The following is a 22267-nucleotide window of genomic DNA, read 5'->3' as shown; positions in this document are numbered from 1 at the left end:
ACTGCTCCTTTCCCCTCCCCTGCCCAGAGAAGAAGATGATAAATCCATGTGGGATGTGTCTTTACTTCCTGGGGAAGGCGAGAGCATGGAGAAGGATTACGAGATTATTCCAACCATACCATTGCAGGAGAAAGAGGCAAAGATGATGAAGAAAGGAAGGAGAGGATGAGGAGAAGGACGCTCCTTGTAAGGATGAAAACAGTAAGAAGGAAACCTGAAAAACCAGCTCTCTGGGCTCCCAGGACTCTGGGAAAGACTCCTGATGAGTAACAGAGGCTCTGAACCAAAGGTTAGGCCACAGCGTGATCCATCTGGCTTCCCGAGGCGCTTCCGCTTTAAGTTTAAGGTTATCAGTCTTGTTGAAAGTGGATTCAACTCAATCTCAACCCAGACCTCTGTCCCCAAGTGAACCTGGTGATGGATCCATTCATTCTGGTCAAGGCTTAGCGTCTGAACAGACTTCAAAGGGAACCCTTTGCCACAGCCATCAAAAGTATTTATTCTTTCGTGTCACCATACAAAATGGGTAGAAAGGGAGGCCTCCTGTTATGGCTCAAGAATTTCTTAAGGCAAGTACCACCAATACCAAAACAATTCCCCCAAATACCCTTCCGATTAAGACCATAAGGACATGCCAGGAACATCTGGCAGCAGTAACCTAGCAGCAGATGCTCTCTTATGCCGTTATCACCTCGGCTAACGCTGCCGAGATGCACGCAGAGGCCACCCAGATAAGTGCTGCGTAAATACAACCCAAAGCCCACGGCCATGGTTCCACCCTCTGCTATTCTGGGCCTAAGTGAATAATCTTAACGCTAGGCATACTATTTTAATGACTTTAAAAAATATGTTTTATTTGCCAGTTCCCTGCCTTCCGTCTCCACATAACACTGCTGCTGCTGCTGCTGCTGCTAAGTCGCTTCAGTCGTGTCCGACTCTGTGTGACCCCATGGACTGCAGCCCACCAGGCTCCCCCGTCCCCGGGATTCTCCAAGCAAGAACACTGGAGTGGGTTGTCACATCCCTCTCCAATGCATGAAAGTGAAAAGTGAAAGTGAAGTCGTTCAGTCGTGTCCAACTCTTAGCGACCCCATGGACTGCAGCCTACCAGGCTCCTGCATCCATGGGAGTTTCCAGGCAAGAGTACTGGAGTGGGGTGCCACTGTTTTCTCTGTGAACCTGGCCAAACTGAGATTCGTGGGACAGTTCACGGAACCTCTGGAGCACTGAGGTCACAAAGCAGACCCCTGCCGGATGCCTTTCGCCTGTGCCTGGAACGCGTGTGCTCAGTGGTGCCTGACCCTCTGTGACCCCGTGGACCATAGCCCGCCAGGCTCCGCTGTCCATGGGACTCCCCAGGCAAGAATACTGGGGTGGGTTGCCATTTCCTTTTCCAGGGGATCGTCCCGACCCAGGGATGGAACCCATGCCTCCCTGCATTGGTAAGCAGGTTCTTTACCACTAGCACCACCTGGGAAGCCCAACATGCATGCATATAAAATTTTTGGTACATACAGAAAAGGAGAAAGTCAAACAAGGAACACTGCTCCTAGCCCACCGCTGCAAGATGACCACTGTTTCTGTGTACACTTGGGTGTGCTCGCTTTATCCTCAGGGGGAGGAATTAGTTACGCAAGCCACCGAGAGGCCACTGCTGAATCAAATAAAATATAAAAGTCAAAGTAAAAATGAATTACAACAGTTCTGCTTTGAAAAGAAAGGTTTTCATTATTTCACAAGTCATATATGCTCACTGAAGACAAAAGCCTAAAATACAGGTAACCAGAAAGCCAGGGGAAAACATGAGCTCATTCCTACAGCTAACTGTTGTCATATTTGGGGCACTGCATTATTTTTTATGTGCATATAACTGCCTTCCTTTTAAACAAGGAATTAAAGCTATGAATACCCATTTAAAAATATCTTCCATTCAAAAAATGAGCTGATATGTAAGCTTTTTTGTAACCTGCTAGTTTTTTTACTCCATAGACATCTAACACCATCATTTCAAACAGCTGCAGCGTGCTGCATTATGGGGCAGGACCATAAATTATTTGGCTTCCCTGGTGGCTCAGATGGTAAAGAACCTGCCTGTGATGTGGGAGACCCGGGTTTGATCCCCAGGTCAGAAGCATCTCTTGGGGAAGGGAACGGCTATGCAGTATCCTTGCCTGGAGAATCCCGTGGACAGAGGAGCCCGGCGGGCTACGGTCCATGCACCTTATTAGGTTGTTTCTGGGGATCTTTGAATTATTAGGTCAGTAATTCTTTCTAATTAAAAACTAAGGAGTTTTCCTTTTCTCTCCTTTCAAAGTAGTTACAGTTTTTGATTCACCAACTGCCATGAGATAAAGCTAATCCCAAATGACCTAACCATTCTCATTTGTAATGACACATCTCTCGACTAGATATGACTGACTTTAGAAACAAAATTATTGTTGCCAGGGTGAAAATACCAAAAGAAAGACTATTCCGTCACTTTTCTTTGTATAGCAATGAAAATAGCCTTTGCCTGCTATTGTGAAGAACCAAATCAACTAGCCACTGGGCATTTCCTCTATTGGATATATAGTTACTGAGAGTTCAGGAGTTTAAAAGACAGTATGTTCAATTCAGGGGCAGATCCAAGGTGTTCAGAGTCAGCCATCTCTGCTTCTGAATTGCTGAGATAAACCTGTGTTCTCTGGGTGCAACCAGAACATGGACCAGGCCTCACATACGGTGTGCGTGACACGTGACACAGACGTGGGACATGACGGTGCACGCGGCCTCACGTCTGAGAAGTCTGTTTGTTCCAAGATAACAAGGTCTGAGGACTGGGTGACAACTCGCAGAACGCACCTGCCACCTCCACCCTCTGCCTCCCGTGACGGGGCACACTGGGATCCGTGCCACACTGCCCTCACCTGAAGGAATGCGGACTCCTCTGCAAATGCGTAACTGAGAACAAACGCTGAGGGTGCCCCCGTTCCAGCTCTCAGGGCCAAGCTCCGAGGGCCTCCGGGCCGGGTCCAGGCTGGACACGGCCTCTCTGGGGACAGCAGCCCACTCCCGCTGACACTTTCTAGGCAGCAGTGTGAGAACATGTCCTCAGGGAACCCTTCCTTCACTTGGATTGCAGAGAGCGCTGATTGTCCCAAACGCCATACAGGGTGTAACAGACGGACAGACACACTCTTTGGAGTTTCTGCTTTCCACCCCAGACCACTCCTTCAAGCAAATCACACAGGAAGAATGTACAAAAGGGCAAAGACCATGAAACTGAGATGCTTCTGTATTACGTGCAAGATGGAGGGCGGGGAGGGACGCTTAGGCTGGAGCATCTGGACTGGGGAGGCCCGAATGGCGAGCCGCCTGACTCTAGGTCATTCATCACATGGATGGAGGCAGGGCACCTGTGGCCTTGGACACTACGATGGAATGATTCACTTTATTTGTGTGAAGCGCCTACTATGTGTCTGGCTGGCTGTTTGCTGCAGGGTAAACAGGCCCCCGTGCCCCGGCTCGGGAGAGACCCACTCACACAATATATCGAGGTGCCCCTGTCTCCAGCCTCCAGGTGTCAGATGGAAGTCCCCGTGCAAGCATGGGTCAGCGTTCCCGCAGTGCAAGGGACACAGAGGGGGGAGTGGGGTAGGGTCACTCCCCCCAGCCGCCCTGCTTCTGAGAGGGAGACGAGTCCCCCCGACACGGGGACTGTCACAGCATCCTGTGACATGGAGGGGCCACGGACTGGCACCAAGGGGCCCCCGTTTTCACCGCTGATCAAACTTGCCCACCGGTGGCTGCTGAAAAGCCCCGAGGAGACAGTCTGTTCAATGACGCGCTGTACAGAGCAGAGCCGGTGACACCTGACGGCACCGCGTGACTGCATCGGCCTCTCATCTGCTCCCCATCTGACGCGGGCAGGGGCCTAACTACTGAGCTCACAAAAGTAACTGCAAAATTCTCCTGGTTAATTATTAGTCTTCTCCAAGTGACGGGAAATGCAGAGAGGAGGGAAGGCTGGCGGGGACTCGGACAGGTCATTTAACTCCTGACTTCGGACGGGATACTGAAAACTCTGCAAACAAGACCCAGGTTTCGATGGCTTCAGGAAAACAGCTTACCTCTTCCAGTACCCCAATTCCCCATTTTATAAGACTCTTCTCTCTCTGCACCTTGTCCAGGGGTCCTCCAACTTCATCTGAATCACTTGGGGAGTGAGTTAAAACAGAGATTGCTGGGCCCTCCCCCCTCCCCATAGTTTCTGAATCAACGGGTCCTGGGTGGGGCCCGAGAATGTGCATTTTTCACTAGCTCCCAGGTGGGACTAAGGCTGGCTGCACCATGAGAGCCACGGTTCTGCCCTAACCGTCACTGGACCAAACCCTTACATCCTCAACAAGCTGGACACCAGCTGGCCTCTGTCCCCTGGCCCTGGAATACAGATGCCGGAATAACAATTCAAGAGCCCCCCCTGGTCATTTTTTTCCTCCTCTTGGCTAAATAATAGAAGTTCCTGACATCTTTTATAGGCATCGTTTTTCAGGCCTTTAATCATTTCTGAGGTTCTCTGTCGAGCTCTCTCTGAAGCCCTCTTAGCTGTGGGGCTGTGAAATAGGCCTGGAGCCTTAGTCAGAGATGGGATGAGGTTGAACATAAAGGGAAAATGACTCACACCACATCCTCCTGGGTATTAATCTCTCACATCCGCACCTGCCTTATGAGTGCCCTCTGATTCATGCCATTCTGACTCCTTTATGGGCTGCAGTAACACTGGGCTGACCTTGGGAAATGCCTTTCTTCCAAGAAGCTCAAAGCCTTTCTCTAACTAATGTAACAGTTGACCCAACATCCCCAACTGGGCGAAGTAACCTGTTCAATTGTGTATCAGTTTTTAAGAGGGAGAGAAAGTCTGGAACCCAAATATCAGATTTCTACCCAAATATCACTGTATGGAGAAAGATGCTCCTTACATTTATAACATGTTTGAACGTGTAGGTGGTTCATGCACAGGCTAGATGGTGCTCTGGATGTTTCTGGGGGCAATAATGGAGCTAATAGGAGCTTCCAGGTGGCTCAGTGGTAAAGAATCCACCTGCCAACGCGGGAAACGCAGGAGATGCAGGTTCGATCCCTGGATTGGGAAGATCCCCTGGAGGAGAAAATGGCAACCCACTCCAGCATTCTTGCCTGGAAAATCCCATAGACAGAGGAGCCTGGTGGGCTACAGTCTCTGGGGTCGCAAAGAGTTGGACACGACTGAGCAGCTGAGCGTACACATGTGTCAAGCTGCCTCCTCTACAGATGAATAACAGGTGCTTTCCAGCTGCAGGTGAAGCTCCTGGTCCCCTTCCCTGTGTGGGACTCGCCACAGTGACCCTGGGCCGTGGACCGGGCCCTGGGGGCCTCTCACCTCCATCCCTTGCCCAGCGGCAGGGAGAGGCAGGGGAGCAGGGCCCGGCGGCTCTGCTGGCTGCCCGACCCCTACGAGGCAGGAGCCCAGATGGAGACAGCAGCCCACAGGCCCCCGCCCCCCCACCCCCCCCCCCCCCGTGTTCTCCTTTTCTTCCTCTCTTCCTGGCTCTGCCAGTTCACTCAGTGTCAAGTCGGGCCCGCGCTATGCGTCCCACCTAACATGAGCACGTGGGCTCCTGGAGTATAGGAACTACGCTTTCTTTGTGCATTGTATGGCTCTGGGGGTGCTTCATACATGCTAAATAACAATAGTCTCTCAGCACGTCCAGGAGCTCTTGGCATTCCTGCCGGGGCCCAGATCCTATTACCATACTCTTGTGCCCGAGACGCGCAGTGCGGAAGACACCCTCTGCTCACTGCTCCTTTCATGCCAGATGAAACAGTGAAAAACTCAGTGGATCAAGCCCTATTCCTGCAAGGTTTCCTTCTGAAAGAGAACATTCTAGAAGTGTGATCACTGAGCACCTGCATTAGGCTCCCAACCAAAGGGCAACCTGTTAGATCATTTCAGTTCCCTTCTGGCCATGCTGACAGAGGATAAAGGGGACCCAGAGAGAAGGCGCCTCTCTGCGTTCCCGAAAACCCCTCAAAGCTTCAGAGCAGAAGGCTCTTCTCTAGGAATGAAATCCCAGGAAAAGCAATCTCCTGTGATCAGGAGTTGTCAGCCTCCGGGGCTAGGACTATTTTAAGAGGGGGAGGCTGAGGACAGGAGGGCAGGCGGCCAGGGAGAGCAGCTTAAGCAGGCTGGAGGACACACGTGCAGAGTCAGGTGCAGGGGGACGATGGACAGCACAGGCGTGTCTGACACATGGCTACACACGGCTGGAGCCAAGGGCTCTGGGTTCCTTCCCCAGGCCACAAAGCTGCCCGCGTTTCTCAGCATCTGGACCTCCTGCTGGTGACTATGTGTTGAGCTCACTGTGATTGGTCACGGCCAAGGTCACAGTCAAGGTCACAAGCAGTCCGGTCTCTTCCCAGGAGCACACTGAGACCCCCGTCCCTTCCTGGGAGACCCCTTCCTTTCCCCAGGCACCGGTGAGCCGCAGGAGGAGGGTCTCCGCTCCAGCAAACCCTCCTGACATTCCCACACCAACACTGACATCACCTCCTCTCCTGGATCACTCTCTCACGGCACATAAATCATGAAAACAAACACTCGGAAAGTGTTTACGAGCATTTTAGCAACTCCTCCTAAAAGCACATATGCTTCCTCGTAGTAAAAACACCTTGGGAAACATCCTTCTGTTAAATTTTTAAAAATGGACAAATCTTACACGAGTTTTTTTTTGCAGGACTAAACTACAGTTGAGTGGCTGAATAATAGCTTGAGGAGGATCTAACACCCAACCACAATGTAACTCTAAAAACACTCCACTGAGATTCTGATGGTACTTCATTAACAGTTAAAAGAAAGAATAAGAACAGTTACTTTCTTTGGATAAAAGTATATATTCCAAAGGAGATCCTGGAACAAAGTCCCTTCAACTGCTGAAGATGACATTACAGACTTTTCTGTTATAATTGCAATGAATTTGGACAGCAAATTTCTCTTCTGCTCAATAAAAAGACTTCAGTTTAAAAAAAATAAAGTTTCCTTCCAAAAATAGACCAAGCCCTCAATTCTATTTTCCCGTCTTACATTCTTTTCCTACTAAATGTACCCTGAAACATTTCCTTTCATTGTTGGCACCTTGGGTTGTTGGGATTTAAAATCGGACAATACATAGTAACAAAGAAGTCTTTAAATAAAGCTTTCCAAATGGAAAAAGGCATCTGAGGGTATGCCTTCCCCTGGGCCCAGAGGATGGAACCCTGATGCCTGGGAGCATTAGAACTGTTTCATTAAAATCGACATTCCCAGGGCTGGGGAGGGAATATACATGTTAATTGATAAAGGAATTCCTGCCAGGCTCTGTGTTATAAGCAAGTTGTCTGGCATGAAGTCAGCGTCTTGTGAATTAAAACACTTTGAACCAAGCCAGGTGATTCAGACGTAATTAAAATGATTCTACATTAAAATCTTGTTTTCCTCAGTCCAAACTTAAGTTGGCAATGACTTGTTGAATTAAAAGCAGTTGAGCTAGGGAATTTCCTGACCTTTGGTTAATTCTGATCCCTAACCCAATCTTCTAGAGGATAAGTTCAATTACTTTTTCAAAGGCTTCCTCTTAAATTTATTTTATTTTTTAAGGGCTTCTCTTTAGACATGGGTCTATTTTTAGGCACCAAATCCTCCTTTAACAAAAACTACCTACACATTTCACAAAATTACATTTGACACTCCCATTACATCTGTACATAAACCTGTAGCTCACAGTAGGTATATCAGGAGTCCAATTTCAACCTTTTCCCCCTCTAAGAGTTAGGTCACCACTGAAAATAAAGCTCAATGACACACCATTCCATTAATCAAATATTTCAACAGATAAAGTATGCAACAATGCACGGATTGCTTTTGCAAAGATAAAAATAGTAAGAATCAAATACTTTCTCTTGGGAAAATCAAGTGAGGCAGGTTTCCTGCAGTGAGATATGTTTAAGGAAAAACCTTTGGCCACCGTTCTTAGCAGCCTCTAAAGCACTCAGCCCAGAGTTCCCCGTTTTCCCAAGAGATAAAATGACAATGGACAGCAACATGAGGGAGACCTTAGGGCGAAAAGAACAAGGAGAAATCCGGAAGATTCAGCCGGTACTTACAAGAACTTTCAAAGGAAATGGGGACTGCAATCCTTCAGAGACCGCTCTCCCGATCGCCAACACAGTCTAAGTCTAAAATAGGCTTCTCCCACACTGGCCGAGAAGTCACATTTCAGCTTACTAACTTCTACTCGGGTAGACAGTTTTACAACTCATAGAACAAACCCCCTGCTAAAATTAACCGCACCGGCGCAGCCCGCAGGAACTCGCTGATCCGCATCATACGCGCCGGGATTTATTCACTGGGACAACATCGGTGTCCTCTTAATGGGAGCTCCGGCCAAGGGGCGTGCCCTTCGAACAATACAGAGCATCGTGATTATGCTAATTACTGAATGCGGTCCCCCGGTGCTATCTCCTTCCTCGCTGTTTTCACAAGTGCCGGCCCACGGAGAGGGCGAGCTCTTTTTCAGCACAGGCACTCACTGGATTTTTCAGCTCTTTCAAATCAGACAAAACTTTGGCAACAAGGTGGCAGTGCTGTGTGCTCTTCACAAGAAAAAAAAAAAGTCAAGGGACATTCACTCAGATTATTTACATAGCACGATCAGACCTGGTACTGTTGTTTGGTCTGCTTAAGTTGCGTTTGACTCTTTGGTGACCCCCGTCGACTGCAGCCTGCCAGGCTCCTCTGTCCATGGGATTTCCCCAGGCAAGCATACTGGAGTGGGTTGCCATTTCCTTCTCCAGGCGATCTTCCCTATCCACAGATGGAACCTGCGTCTCCTGAACTGGCAGGCGGATTCTTTACCACTGAGCCACGGGGGAAGCCCAGATCTGGTACTATGTAAAACTGAACAGGCATCCAAGACACATACCAATAAGTCTATCAACAAAGAACCTTAAACAAAAGTTTTTTTTCTCGCTACATAATGAACTAATTTATTTGCTCTCTGGCTTTGTCTTCTGCACCTCCCAAGGAGTCGCTATGAGGATGCAGGTTTACTAATAGACTACAACTGAGAATAAACATCTCAAATATTCGCAAAAGCCATCATCCTTAGCAAGAAGCATTTTGAAGTGCATTTAACTGCCTGGCTGGCTAGAACTGGTCAACTGTCCTTTATAGGTGGCAGACCATCTATAAATCGTGTTGAAGCTCAAGTTGACAGTTAAAGACCCCAAGTACACAGAGGTGGCACGGAACTTTCTTTGAAAAATACAAACTGCCTCAGTAAGTACAACCCAGGTCAAGGACACCAAACTCCTTAGTATCTACTCAAGATGGTTCACACTAGCTTGTTGTGGACATTTGAGTTCTTATAATATATTTTGCTCTTATTGGCTACTTCATGAGAGATATCAAGGCATGAACATCAATCAAATCTCCGAACATCTCTGGGAGATGTCATTTTTCCATTTTGTTTTTTAAACATTTGGGCAAACAGGGAAATTCAACGGCTTGTTCCATGCTTTTCGCTAAATCAACACGGGATTATTCCACCCCGCCTTCTAACCACTCCATGGCATGTCTTCCATATTAACTATTTAGCTATAATCCTGCAAATCTTGTCAGAGCTGTTTGTTTTTCTAATTTTAAAATGTCATATGCAGTTTAGATTTCAGGAGATTTATTTTGCTCAGCTCCCCAAATCCCGGGTCAACTGTGGCACAGGCAGGTGACACGGAGCCGCAAGACTTGACCCTGTCCTGACAAAGCACCGGCACATGTGGCACGCCACCCAAAGTGGTGAACGGCTTGGTTTTCACTGGCATGAGCACAATCCCCCTTCTGGCTGTTTACAAAAACTGTGGGCAGCCAGTCTGGGTGTTTCCACCCCCAGAGCCCAGCTTTAGGCAGCGGAAGCCAGGACTTGCTCACCCCCCATGAGATGGTAGCTGCGCTCATCAACCACCCCAACCCAAGTCCCTGAGGTGGGGCACCCCACCCCGAGCCCAGAGGAAAGAAGTTGGTACTTATCAAAGATGACTGACCTTGGGTGAATACGATCAATTCTCTGTGATCTACAGTGAACTTACTCTTGAATTCTCAGCAGCAAAGGAGGACATCGTGAGGCTATTTTCGATACAATGATCCTTAACTTACTATGTCACGGCGCAGTCAAAGAGTTTCTAAGCCAAACAGTACTTCTTCCCTCCACAAACAAAAAAGCCAACACACCATAAGCAGCTATGCATTGAATCTGGCATCAGAGAGAAACAAGGGAGTGGATCCCACGTCCTGACGCTGAAGGCAGGGGACGCTGGGCAGTGCTCCAGGTCTTCACATGTCAAGTACGGTGAGTATGACTACACTGTTTCTTTCAACAGTGGCCACACCTGTCCCAAGAGCCAAGAACTGAAACATTCCAAAGTAAATAGTGTATCTTCCAGTGTCTATGAGTCACCCTGCTGTTCCCTTTTCGTTAGCGAGAAGAATGTAGGGGTCAACTGTACTCTGTCCTGGGCATACCTGTGACAGGAGAGAGAAATCTCTGGGCATCATTTAAAAGTAAGGGAAAGCCTTCCTGTTTGAGGTCACACACTGTGGGGCGGGGCGGGGGGAGGGAGGCAGAGCCGTGCCAGTGAGGGGAGGTGATCTGTGGGTCTCCAGTCCAGCAGATCCAAGAAATCAAAACAAAAACTCAAGTTAATGAACTGACCTGGATAAGGACCCACTGGAGCAAGCTACTTCTGTAATTCAAAAATTTCAAATCACGTTAAAAAAGTAAAAATAAACAGGTGAAATTAATTTTAATAATTTTTTAAATTGAACTCCATATATCCAAGATACGGTCATTTCAACATGTCACAAAGATAGCACACCTGAAACTAACCCACAACATCGTAAATCAATTATACTCCAATATAAAACATTAAAAAGAAAACAGATAGTGAATAGAAAAACTGCCAATGAGAGGGTGGGAGAAAGGGAAAGCTGAGGAACTCAGACAAACTGAGATGGGAGGAAGATGACTTAGAAAAGAGAAAGAAAGGGCTAAGAGGAGGGCAGACGGACGAAACGGAGGAGACAGCAGAACAGAGCCTATCCCTGGGCATAGAGTCCACGTATGGGACCAGGTAACAAGCACTGGAACGTTCCCACCCCAGGACCCAGTGCTGAGGACACAGAAGACGGGAAAGACAAGGCCTCTGCACCGTCCAGGAGCACACGTCTTGAGTGAGACGGACAGACCGCCACTCCCCACCCGCCACACACACGGTTCCTGCGACCCTGAAGACGCGCAGCTCTGTGCTGCATACTAGGGGAGTGCACGAGACAGGGGGCACAGTTTCATTCTTAAATGATGGTTATTTCTCATGAATGTAAATTAACTGTTTTATTCACGTATAATTGATTTACAGTGTGTGTTCGTTTCAGGTGTTCAGCAACGTGGTTCAGTTATAACATATTCTATTTCAGATTCTCTTCCCACATAGGATATTAGAAGATATTGGGCATAGTTCTCTGTGCTAATATATAGCAGGTCTCTGTTCTCTATTTTGTATATATTTAATATGGTATGTACATGCTACTCCCAAAGTCCTGATTTATCCCTCTCCCCTAAAATTTTAAATATATGTTTTAGGCTATCTCAGGATTCTGCATTTTATTTTGAAATCTCCAAGAGTCACAGAGAGATTAATTATTCTAACATATTTTTAAAAAGGACATCTGGAACCAGCAGGAACGTTTCCTCTCTGAGGTATTCATCATCTTCAAATTAAACCTGGTGATTTATTCCAACTAGTGAAGGACAGGGTGGGAAAGAAGCAGAAAAGGGGGAAAATTCACATTTCATGGTCACCAGTTTTTCAGAGGATGGCATGAAGGGTACTCAATGGCTTCATGCTCAAAAAAAAAAAAAAACAAAAACAAAAAACCATCACCAGTCCACTGGGGAGAAAGTCAGAAAAATCTGAGTTCAAAAGGCAGCTCCTAACCCACCCGCTTGACCTTGGGCACCACTCTGACCTTGGGCAATTCAGCTGACCTGTGTGAGTCCACTTCCCCACCTGCCCCGTAAAACAGGGGCGGCAATGCGACATCAAGGGATGGCAAGGACTCCAGCCGCCGGCACCCGCCGGGCACACGCTCCCAGTAAACTGCCGCCTTTACACCCACAGCCCCCGACTGGGACGTTACTGAGGGAGGGTGAGAGGCTTCCTGCTTTGACGGTTCAAAGCTTCAAAGAATAAAAGGTTGAAAGGGGCTCCAAATGATCGTGACATGCTGCAGGGAAGCCAGGGCCTGTAAATTTGGCTCTGAAAACTCTGCGGCCTGGGCAGCCGGCTTAGGTGTCCTCCACTCCAGCAGTGTGTGCTGGGAGCCGAGGGCTGGCTCAGAGCCGAGGGACACTGAGCGACCGTTAGCACAAGTTCCGTGTCCGGGCAATGGGACGGTAATACCCCCATCGGCTCCCACTTCCCTGGACCCACACCCCGGGGGAGCCCCGGCCCACACCGACTCTGGGCTTGGTCTGCAGGGCAACAGCAAGCATAAGGCAGAGACTTTAGTGCAGGCCCGGGGTCGGGGAGCCAGCCTCCGCTCCGGCTGCACTTCAGGGCACCGAGACCACCCCTGGACGCCCACCTAACCTTCTGAGGGTAAGACTGCATGGGGCACAGACCTGCCATCTGCACTGAAGCCCCACCACAGCCAGCCCGACGATGGCCCCCACAGGCTTGGAGGCCACCCCAGGCCAGGCGGCCCCAGCCAGGCTGCCAGCTGACTTCAGAGACCAACTGGCTAGCACCATCCAACCAGAAGAGTCACCCGGGTGACCCACGGAACCGTGAGACTTCAGGCTTGCTTTTCCTGGCTGCTAGAATTAGGAGGCCTGTTACACAGCGAAAACTCACAGATACACAATCTTCAAACAGTCTGTAAACGGTCCATCCCCTTACTTTCCAATGAAACCCTCTCAGACTAATCTGTGTCTATCTTACTCTTAAAAACCCACAATTCTCTTTTTTAAAAAACCCACAGTTCTGATTACTACAATTACTTTGTCCTATCCACCAGCATGTTACTCAAACTAAAATGAAACAGTGATACGGTCTGAATGTGAAACTGCTAAAATGGTTAAGTTTAAGCTTTATTTGTTTCGTCCTATAATTAGAAACAAATATGGGGTTGGTTAAAAAGTTCATTCAGGTTTTTCTGCATCCTTTTATAGGGAAACCTGAACAAACTTTTGAGCCAAACTAATCTATGTGGTCTTCAAGGCTACAGCTCTCCGCTAAAGAAATGACTTCTCGGGCTTCCCTGGTGACTCCGTGGTAAAAAAAAAAAAAAAAAAATCTGCCTACCAATGTAGGAGACCCAGGTTCGATCCCTGGTCTGGGAAGATCCCACATGCCGAGGTGCAGCTAAGCCCTCACACCACAACTACTGAGCCTGCCGAAGCCCTAGAGCTGGAGCCGCAACTCCTGAAGCCCGCACTCGGCAATACGAGAAGCCACAACAATGAGAAGGCCACGCATCGCAACTAGAGAAAGCCTGTGTGCAGCCACAAAGACCCAGTACAGCCACAGATAAATAAACAAATAAAAACAGGTTTTTAAAAGATGATTCTCTATCCTGGCCTTCAGACTGATTACATGGGTATAGTTCACATTCAGTTGGACTGTTCAGTTCAGTTGCTCAGTCCTGTCTGACTCTTTGCAACCCCATGGACTGCAGCACGCCACGTTCACGGCTGTTCAGTCCATCCTAATACTTCAGAAATGGATTAAGAGTACCATTTATGCACATGTGAGCAGAGAAAACGGATTCAAAGAATAAAACTTTTTCTTCTGCACTTCTGTAAGCTAAAAATATATATACACAGTAGCCAATTCTTCAAGACAGTTCTTTTTTAAGACTTTGATAAACAGCTAATTCTGCATAATTTTTAACAATTGTATCAGGACTGTAAAAATAAAGGCAGCAATATTACTGCTGCTGTTTAAATACTTATTTTAGACAGTTGATCTTTTTAAGTATCCTTAGAAGTCCACGGGGAAAATTTATCCTCACCATGCATTCCTAAGAGTCATCCATTTAACAGACACTTGCTAAACAACTGCTTCCTGCCATTCCAAAACTCCCAAGCATTAACGAGATTTGAACAAACGGCGGGATGCCCAAGATGGTAGACAACATGGTGTTAGTGACAGAGCTGCCTCCAAGAGGCTTATAATCCGATAGAAGACACGACGGCACATACATAAACGTTCCACCATGTAAGAGGGTAATCAGTGAGCATCCCAAAGGGTAAAAATCCATTCCACCAGGAATCTTCTGCTGGGGTTAGTCAAGAAAGGCACCTTGGAGAAAGTAACATGTGAATTTGCCTGCTGATAAGCTTTCAACAAACGAGTCCGAAATGCAGTACTTGGATGCAATCTCAAGAACAACAGAATGATCTCTGTTCGTTTCCAAGGCAAACCATTCAGTATCACAGGCATCCAAGTCTATGCCCCAACCAGTAACGCTGAAGAAGCCGAAGTTGAACGGTTCTATGAAGACCTACAACACCTTTTAGAACTAACACCCAAAAAAGATGTCCTTTTCATTATAGGGGACTGGAATGCAAAAGTAGGAAGTCAAGAAACACCTGGGGTAACAGGCAAATTTGGCCTTGGAATATGGAATGAAGCAGGGCAAAGACTAATAGAGTTTTGCCAAGAAAATGCACTGGTCATAACAAACACCCTCTTCCAACAACACAAGAGAAGACTCTATACATGGATATCACCAGATGGTCAACACTGAAATCAGACTGATTATATTCTTTGCAGCCAAAGATGGAGAAGCTCTATACAGTCAGCAAAAACAAGACCAGGGGCTGACTGTGGCTCAGACCATGAACTCCTTATTGCCAAATTCAGACTGAAATTGAAGAAAGTAGGGAAAACCACTAGACCATTCAGGTATGACCTAAATCAAATCCCTTATGATTATACAGTGGAAGTGAGAAATAGATTTAAGGGACTAGATCTGATAGATAGAGTGCCTGATGAACTATGGAATGAGGTTTGTGACATTGTACAGGAGACAGGGATCAAGACCATTCCCATGGAAAAGAAATGCACAAAAGCAAAATGGCTGCCTGGGGAGGCCTTACAAATAGCTGTGAAAAGAAGAGAAGTGAAAAGCAAAGGAGAAAAGGAAAGAGATAAACATCTGAATGCAGAGTTCCAAAGAATAACAAGAAGAGATAAGAAAGCCTTCTTCGCGATCAATGCAAAGAAATAGAGGAAAACAACAGAATGGGAAAGACTAGGGATCTCTTCAAGAAAATCAGAGATACCAAAGGAACATTTCATGCAAAGATGGGCTTGATAAAGGACAGAAATGGTATGGACCTAACAGAAGCAGAAGATATTAAGAAGAGGTGGCAAGAATACACAGAATAACTGTACAAAAAAGATCTTCACAACCCAGATAATCATGATGGTGTGATCACTGACCTAGAGCCAGACATCCTGGAATATGAAGTCAAGTGGGCCTTAGAAAGCATCACTACGAACAAAGCTAGTGGAGGTGATGGAATTCCAGTGGAGCTGTTCCAAATCCTGAAAGATGATGCTGTGAAAGTGCTGCACTCAATATGCCAGCAAATTTGGAAAACTCAGCAGTGGCCACAGGACTGGAAAAGGTCAGTTTTCATTCCAATCCCAAAGAAAGGCAATGCCAAAGAATGCTCAAACTACCGCACAACTGCACTCATCTCACACACTAGTAAAGTAATACTCAAAATTCTCCAAGCCAGGCTTCAGCAATATGTGAACCATGAACTTCCTGATGTTCAAGCTGGTTTTAAAAAAGGCAGAGGAACCAGAGATAAAATTGCCAACATCCACTGGATCATGGAAAAAGCAAGAGAGTTCCAGAAAAGCATCTATTTCTGCTTTATTGACTATGCCAAAGCCTTTGACTGTGTGGATCACAATAAACTGTGGAAAATTCTGAAAGAGATGGGAATACCAGACCACCTGATCTGCCTCTTGAGAAATTTGTATGCAGGTCAGGAAGAAACAGTTAGAACTGGACATGGAACAACAGACTGGTTCCAAATAGGAAAAGGAGATCATCAAGGCTGTATATTGTCACCCTGTTTATTTAACTTATATGCAGAGTACATCATGAGAAACGCTGGACTGGAAGAAACACAAGCTGGAATCAAGATTGCCAGGAGAAATATCAATAACCTCAGATATGCAGATGACACCACCCTTATGGCAGAAAGTGAAGAGGAACTAAAAAGCCTCTTGATGCAAGTGAAAGAGGAGAGTGAAAAAGTTGGCTTAAAGCTCAACATTCAGAAAACGAAGATCATGGCATCCGGCCCCATCACTTCATGGGAAATAGATGGGGAAACGGTGGAAACAGTGTCAGACTTTATTTTTCTGGGCTCTAAAATCACTGCAGATGGTGACTGCAGCCATGAAATTAAAAGACGCTTACTCCTTGGAAGGGAAGTTATGACCAACCTAGACAGCATATTCAAAAGCAGAGACATTACTTTGCCAATAAAGGTCCGTCCAGTCAAGGCTATGGTTTTTCCCGTGGTCATGTATGGATGTGAGAGTTGGACTGTGAAGAAGGCTGAGCGCCAAAGAATTGATGCTTTTGAACTGTGGTGTTGGAGAAGACTCTTGAGAGTCCCTTAGACCGCAAGGAGATCCAACCAGTCCATTCTGAAGGAGATCAGCCCTGGGATTTCTTTGGAAGGAATGATGCTAAAGCTGAAACTCCAGTACTTTGGCCACCTCATGCGAAGAGTTGACTCATTGGAAAAGACTCTGATGCTGGGAGGGATTGGGGGCAGAGGAGAAGGGGACGACAGAGGATGAGATGGCTGGATGGCATCGCTGACTCGATGGACGTGAGTCTGAGTGAACTCCGGGAGTTGGTGATGGACAGGGAGGCCTGGCGTGCTGCGATTCATGGGGTCACAAAGAGTCGGACATGACTGAGCGACTGATCTAAGCTTTCAACAGTGAAAGAAGTGGAAAGAACATTATACAGAACCAACAACATGTGCAAAGTCGGAAGAAAAGGAACGCTGTGATGGATGTGTGTACCATATATGTCTGGGAAACAGGTTTAAGCACTGTCAATTAACAGCTGTTTAGACCACTGATAAAGTTGCTTCCTTTCTCCAAATCAATGCTGAAAATGTCCAATGAGAGTATGGAGTCCAGAGCAAGACTGCCCAGGCTTCTTCTAGTTTCATCACTTCTAGTTTCTAGTTGTTGAGTCTGGGCAATTAATTCTCTCTCTGTGCCTCAGTTTCATCATCTTGGAAGTGGGTATAACAATATACAAACTCCACAGGGTGACTATGAAGATTAGATGGGTTTATATTTGTAAAGAATGCAGAACAGTGCCTGTTGCATAATATATAAGAGAAGTCGCTCAGTCGTGTCCGACTCTTTGTGACCCCGTGGACTGTAGCCTACCAGGCTCCTCCGTCCATGGGATTTTCCAGGCAAGGGTACTGGAGTGGGTTGCCATTTCCTTCTCCAAACATTCTGTTAAATAAACAAACTCACACGTTTATGCATACATAGCAAGACAGGTAGACAGATGTGCATGAATATAGAAATACAGACATAGCTGTATTATCAAGGACAGAACCTGGTATGTACTAGGTGCTGCTGCTGCTGCTAAGTCACCCCAGTCGTGTCCGACTCTGTGTGACCCCATAGACGGCAGCCCACCAGGCTCCCCCATCCCTGGGATTCTCCAGGCAAGAACACTGGAGTGGGTTGCCATTGCCTTCTCCAAAGCATGAAAGTGAAAAGTGAAAGTGAAGTCGCTCAGTCATGTCCCACTCTAGCAACCCCATGGACTGCAGCCTACCAGGTTCCTCCATCCATGGGATTTTCCAGGCAAGAGCACTGGAGTGGGGTGCCATTGCCTTCTCCGGTACTAGATGCTAGACTCATATGTACATAATTTTCCCTTTGAAGTTCACACTGTACTACAGCACACGGTCATATATGCCCCAATATTAGCCTCCACTCAGCTAAAAGATTGGAGACTGTCCTTCCCTCTTTCTCTTGAGGCAACAATTCTGCCTGGGGGATGCCAGGCTTACTAAACTGCTAGACAGACATAGCATGGCTGTCAGATTCAAACAAAGCTGCACTAATGTCTCATGTAATAAAAACACTTTCAATGGAAAAACAAGCATAGGCTTATTAAGGACCATCTGACCTCTATAACTTATTAGCATTCAAGTTAATGCAAAACAAGAAATCTTAAATATAATGCAATCTAAGATTTCAGGGGGGAAACAAAAGCCCTGAAAAACAAGATTTTAAGCCACGTGACTCAAAAGGTGGGTTAACAAAATCCTAATTCCAGTCTAATTTGGCTTCAAGTAGTTATATATCCAAACTGAAAATTTTTTAACTGAAGTTTTATTACATGAATCTAGTAAATATGAAGCTGAATTTCCCGCTTTTAAGATGAAAATACTGAAGACAGTTGATAGATTATACTAAAAGTACTTGAAAATATTCTGCTACATTGAAATAAGTAAACATTTCCTGCAATCTTACACTATTTGCTTAGAGACCTCTTTTTCACAGATAATGTATAGGCAAAAACTTCACCTACAACAAATCAAACTGCACTGGTGAAGAGACTTTGAATTAACAAGTTATGCTGAACCACTAATGATAAATGCCCCCTTCTCAGTTTATTCTATCCAATTATAGGAAAATTGTTAAGAACTGGGCAACAAGCTATTAACTTCCAAAATCTTTTGGTACATTATCAGTTAATATTTATTTCTGTTCTTTCAATCCACAAGCAATTAAATTTGTTTCAGAAGCATCTACAACTTTTTTTAGAGTTTTTTTTACCCTACTTTCTAACTTGCAATTTAAGACTATCTGAGGACTGTAGGTTGTAGGCAAGTTCTTTAATAAGAGTTACCCTTCTGGGTTCATTTGAATCCCAACTTCACTACCTGCTAACCGAGCCACCACGGGCAAGTTAACAGACTGTTGTAAAAATGAGTTAACGCACATACAACACTCAGAACGGTACTTGGCACAGATTTGTAAAAATATATATTTTACCTACCTAAAATAATAAGGAAGGGGAAATTGTGTTTGAATCACCTGTACATAGTAGAGAATCTATCCTACTTTGGGACTCAAATTTTAAGTTTTTAGAGGAAATTTGCAGGGTAAAGCTGAAAGGACCCTCATTAACAGTAGTCCAAAGCCACAATGTTTTACAAATAGTAATTTCGAGTAAGTGCTCAGGGCTCCTATAGTCTATTCTCAAGCCGCCCAGCCCTCCTAAAATGCCCGTGTGTGGGGAAACACAACACTTGGTACCAGTTTACCAAGAGAGCTGGGAAATTAAGAATTTACTTTCTGATTTTTAATATTTTTGTTGTAAATGGACGCAGTCCATTCCCAACCAGACACACTGAGAAGTGGTCACTTTGGCAATAAGTGGTTCAAAATCAACCACAAATTTCAGGAGCTGAAATATTTGTAAGAGATTCTAACTTCACTTGGCTACAAGAACCCAGGAGGTAGTTGGTTTCTCTAGGGGGAGCAGAGGCTATCTCTTGAGATAGATGTACGTGATTCTGCCTCAAGCACTGTATATTTCATTTTAACAAATGCTCCCATGAAGGCTCATTTTTCAAAATCTCAGTGATAAGCAAAGAAGGACTAACAACTCAGCTCTCAGAACTGTAACAGCCCAGTAATTATAATAATCCAAGAGGCTGTTGTCTGAAACACAGAGACCAGCTTCTTTACAGAGACCCTGGTTCACACAGGAAGAGTGGACAAGCAGTACTGGGGTATCTGTGGTTATTGCAGACTGTGAAACAGGAGACAGTTACCCATTTTAGACCTTAATGCTCACATTGTAAGACTTGGTCTGTTCTTTTTCTTGACATTCTATTCCTGTCTCTCCAATTGCCAGGAGAGGGAACATCACTCAATTCTTTGAGTCAGATCTGTTTTTTAAAAAAGGCTCCTAAAAAATAACTAAAAATTAATCTTTTCAGTTTCACTGCTTAAGATCTTTTCATGTAAACTACACTGAAAGGAAGAATTCTTGATAAACCCAGATTCTTTAAGGCTTAACATGGGGAACATAGCCAATATTTTATAATAAGTATAAAGGGAACAAAGCCTTTAAAAGTTGTGAATTGCTATACTGTACACCTGTTACTCATAAAACATTGTACAACTATACTTTAACATTAAAAAGTAAAAAATAAACCCTCTTTTTAAATAAGATGATGGACGCATAAAAGAGCAGCATATTAATAAATTCCAACCAATACTTCGATTTTGAATAAGAAAATTTTTGTTCTCATTATTCAACTCTAAGATATGATACAGGATTACAGGATAATCAACAGCCAGTTAGACAAAGAGTATGCTAGCTGTTCATACACAGCATACCAGAAATACATACAAATCATGACATCAGACTACTTACTGTTCTTTGTGTAAGTGTTAAACAAGTCATCTCTTCTCCTAAGCGTGGAGTGGTGGGTCAGTGTTGAGTAAAATAATTAGGATAAAACCTCAAACATCCCCCCGCACAATGTCCAAAAGAGTCTCTCTGAGATTATTTACGAAAAGTAATCTCTTTTAAAATTTAACTAATCCTGGCCACTGAAGAAAAGGAGGAATCAATCAAATTTAAATTATGATTCTTTAGAATGTGTTAGACAATTCTGAGACACACTGAGAAAAAAGTATTAAAAATATCCAAGAGAAGGCAGCAGCTAAAACACAAAGGCCAGAGGTGAGATCAAAATTAGAAACGTATAACGTCTGGAGGGCTGTCCATATAAGGATATCTTTAAGTCAGTAACTAAGCCGGGACCATCCACTGGGCAAAACAGCTGCCATCATCGAAGCGGCTGACTCCATCTCTCATTCAGAAATCTCTGGGCCAGCTCAGGAGACAAATACGACATGACTTTATGCTCAACGGTGTTTGGGGCTATTCTCAAAGCTGGTCTCGACTTTCCCAGTCCCACATGAGAAACACATATATACATGCATCTTTCCTTTTGACAAAAGTATGAAAATGCAACAGTAGAGGGGATTTCCCTGGCCTTCCAGTGACTGAGACTTCACCTTCCACGAGCGTGATGCGGGTTTGATCCCTGGTCTGAGGACTGGGATGCCATGTGCTTCCCAGCCAAAACAAAAAACAAAAACAAAAACCCCGAAACCATAAAACAGAGGCAGTGTTGTAGCAAATTCAAAGCAATATTAGAGGATAAAACATCTGCCAAGCCTTCCTCACCCCATCTGCTAGACTATATTTACTACTCTCCCCAACCCCATAAATTTCCTGATCCCCGGAGTGGGCTGCTGTTTTCCTCTTTCATTTACTTATTTGTCAGACTCTCAGGGAGCTTCTTAAGCTGGTGCCAAGCCCAAGAGAGATGAAATAAATAAGGATCTTACCTTCTAGGAGTTCAGTGCGGTACGGCAGACAGACACAGAAATAACTAATATAGCGTAAGGCCTATGTAACAGGAATTTGCACAAGGAGGCTTGCGACTGTCTCTGGCATTGAGGGGAGGGTAAAGGACCAGGCAGAGAAAAAGCAGAAGGCATTTGAGGCAGAGCGATCAGGACAGGCAAAAGCTCAGAGTCTGTTCTGAGAACAGCAAGAACTATGTGCCCGGACTGTAAGGGACAGGATGTGAACGGGGGAAGAGGCAGAAGATTAGGCTGGAAAAGGCAATGGCTGAGGTCCCTGCGGGCCATGTGAACTCTCATCAGCGCACCGTCCTGCCGCCCTGAGGCTCTCAATTCCCGCTACATGTCAAAATCTCCAGGGAAACTTTAAGACAGAATTGATGTCTGGTATTTGCTAGTATCAATTAATTGGTCAAGATGGGGACTGGGCGCTGGTGTTTTTAAAAGTCTTCTCGCGTGATTCTAGCATGTGGTCGGGGTGAGAACTACAGGCAACAAGGAGTCAACACAACCAAACAAGCAGGATGAGGATGCAAGAACAAGGAAAAAAGAGAAAAAGCTAACTGAGCAATAGAATGCAGAGCAGACAAGAGAGACTTCCCTGGTGGTCCACTGGTTAAGACGCCACACTTCCAACACAGAGGGCATGGGTTCAATTCCTGGTCAGGAAACTAGATCCCATACGCCA

The 22267-nt window shown here is 45.7% G+C and overlaps 1 protein-coding gene across 3 annotated transcripts in view; it reads right to left on the bottom strand.

Annotated features, from left to right (window-relative positions):
- Positions 1-22267, bottom strand: part of SLC20A2 (solute carrier family 20 member 2) — a 113899-nt gene that overhangs the window by 68587 nt on the left and 23045 nt on the right. Inside the window, exon 1 of one of the 3 annotated variants that reach the window (XM_055566989.1) lies at positions 8158-9183. The exons of the other annotated variants lie outside the window; for them this stretch is intronic. The gene's annotated coding sequence lies outside the window, so the exon portion shown is untranslated. Of the gene's footprint in view, positions 1-8157; positions 9184-22267 lie in introns of those variants that run through there. 3 annotated transcript variants of the gene reach the window in all.

Source organism: Bubalus kerabau, chromosome 2 (genome assembly GCF_029407905.1).
Source record: "Bubalus kerabau isolate K-KA32 ecotype Philippines breed swamp buffalo chromosome 2, PCC_UOA_SB_1v2, whole genome shotgun sequence".
Taxonomy (NCBI): Eukaryota; Metazoa; Chordata; class Mammalia; order Artiodactyla; family Bovidae; genus Bubalus; species Bubalus kerabau.
Note: the sequence above shows the minus strand (reverse complement) of the source record. Positions and strands in the feature narration are given on the sequence as shown.